We start from the raw sequence: 2,818 nt of genomic DNA, 5'->3' as shown, positions 1-2,818 counted from the left end.
GCTGTTTAGATCATTTCTTTCTTCCATGAACATTAGAGACTAGGGGGAAGTCCACGTACCAACAACCACACTCCGGAGAGGCAGACATTAGAAGCACAATTTCTAGCTTTGTGAAATGATCATTATGAAGCTGTTTGTCATAATACCTTTTGCTGATGCCTTCAGCTCTCTTCCTGCACTTTCATCTTTCCCCAGGGTTCAGCAGCTTTCTACCAAGAGACCCACTTAACAACCGGTTTGATAATGACTTAAAAATAAGCTGTAGTGAGCACAGTGAAGGAAATGACTGTGAGTTTTTCAGGGTGGATGGGGATTTACATTCTAATTTATTTACAAACTAGAACTGTCTGGGTGTTAAAGACATGCTTGAAAATCTGACATAGAAAAGGTCAACCTGGGGTTATGTGTCTAGCACATTTTGAACACCATTTCTATATGACTGTCTGGACTAGGCTACCTCCATGAAACAAGGCGGACTGAGTCCCAGATGGCAGAAACTACAGCATTTCTGCAACCTTGTAAAAAGTGAAAGAAAAAAAAGAAGGAACTCGACCCTGGCTGGGTAGCTCAGTTGGTTGGAGTTTTGTCCCAATATGCCAATTTTGCAGGCTCTATCTTTGGTCAGGGCACATACAAAAATCAACTAATGAATGCATAAATGAGTGAAACAACAAATTGATGCTTCTCTCTCTCTCTTTCTCCTCTCTCTCTCTTTCTCCTCTCTCTCTCTTTCTCCTCTCTCTCTCTCTCTCTCTCTCTCTCTCTCTCTCTCTCTCTCTCTCTCTCTTTCTCTCTCTCTCTCTCTAAAAATCAATGAAAATTTAAAAATAAAGAAATCCTGTTAGAGACTCTCTGTCTTGAATCTTTAAAGCTTTCTGGTATATCCACCCAAAGCCCAAATATACCAAGTCAGGTATCTTCAAACCTATCTACTAATCAGAATTCTGGGGGGAAAAAACAACATATATGAAGTACACAACTCTTTCCCTAGGTCAGATTCCGTACAAGTGGGTATCAGCCTCTTGGAATCCAAGGACACATTTGCCTAACATCCCAAGTGTGGGCTTATGAGATCCATTACCTGTGAAGGGACGGGTGAATTTGGTTGGTGACTGGTGGGAAAGGGAACACACACAACAGAGGGCTGCATTCCATGCGTATAGACCAGTTTAGGAAGAGGAGCTTGAACCAAATGTGTGCATCGTTTCACTATCGATGTGTCAGCGTAGATGTTAGCAATTCTGAAAAAAGTGATTAGACGATGTCTGGTAAGAAATGACGTGATAGACTCACCAAGCTTCCACTTACTCAATTATCTAGTCTGCTATAACTGTTTATTTAAAGTTGATTCATCTTGCCCAGCATGCACTGCACTCCCAATACCAAGAGAGCCTCTTGTTTTCAAAAGGAGCACGATTTTTTTTAACTTTCCATTAAACTTTAAAAATTATAATTCATGTTAGTATTTGGAGTTGAAGTTCCACAAAACTATTTCCTTTAAGTTCACATCCCGCTTCATATTTACAGAGAAGTCCTTTATAGAATCTTTGTCCTGGTGTCCTGACACCCCTGGCAAAAACACTTTGTATATGGCTACACTCTTTAGAGTGAAATGGGTAACCACAGGCAAACCTAGTTTCAAATCCCCACTCTACTTTTTAGCCTTCAGCAAGTTATCTTCACTCAGATTCCATTTTTTTCAAAGGTAAACTGTTGGTGAGGGGAATTATCACACCTACCTTGAAGGCTTTTTTGTGAATATTAAATAAGGTAGGTCATGTAAAGAACATAGCACAGTGCCCAGCACATAGTAAATGAAGGTATTACTGTTACCCGTTTCAAGGTGCTATTACTACAAGAAAACAATAATGACAAGGTTTACTGTCACCATTTTATGTTATTAATTAAATATTTTATATCTATCTCTTTTCAAAAAGTATTTTTAGACAGTTCACAGCAAGAAATAGTAGTAACACAGATAAAATTAGTAGGTAGGCACAGCAGAGAGGAAGTTCGCCGACAGGCTCAATGTGGAGTCCAAGGTAGAGTCACAATGAAACTAACGAAGCACAGGACCCTTCCGCACCCTCAGTGTTCACATGGCCATGAGGTTTGGTAAAATTTGCCTACAATTGGCTAAGACTGCTGTCTCTTACCACTCCCGTAGTCCCTCCATCCTGCTTCTCCTAAATGCCTATGGTGTTGAAATAGCCATGGCTATTTTGAGGAAGTTGAAATAGGGAGACATTTCATTTGGGTGTAGCACAATATATTTATATGATTCACAGTCAACTTCTGTGTATAGTTAAAACATTACTAGGCATTCTCTTGTAGGAATGGCTCCTAGAAATATTCCTACTTCCCATGCCTAGCTCTCAATACCTACTCATTCTACAGGTGGCCCAATGATACAAGGCCAGAAATCATATTGTCTGGATTCTCCCACTAGCGATGAATTTATCAGAAAAATAAATTAATAAGTGTCTAAGATAACAAGGTCTTTTATAAAATAAAATTCTAGAAATGATTTCCTCTGTAGCATTTTATATGATGAATAGAATGTTGATATAGTACAATTTTTAACTTTACTAGATGAAAATGTTCTTCACTGGGCTTGAGATTCTGTTTGGCTCATCTCTTTTAGCCTCATCTCTCACTACTCTCAGTCCTAGAATCCTTTTCCAGCCAGTTAGACGTCTAGAGTTGTTCAAATTAACATTGCTCATTCTTCCTCCAGACTTCATCAATACTGTGTTCTGCCTTGAACACTTTTCTATGCTCTTTTGGCCACCTTGAACTCAGATATGAGGTTATGGCT

This window comes from Eptesicus fuscus, chromosome 2, assembly GCF_027574615.1.
Source record: "Eptesicus fuscus isolate TK198812 chromosome 2, DD_ASM_mEF_20220401, whole genome shotgun sequence".
Taxonomy (NCBI): domain Eukaryota; kingdom Metazoa; phylum Chordata; class Mammalia; order Chiroptera; family Vespertilionidae; genus Eptesicus; species Eptesicus fuscus.
Note: the sequence above shows the minus strand (reverse complement) of the source record.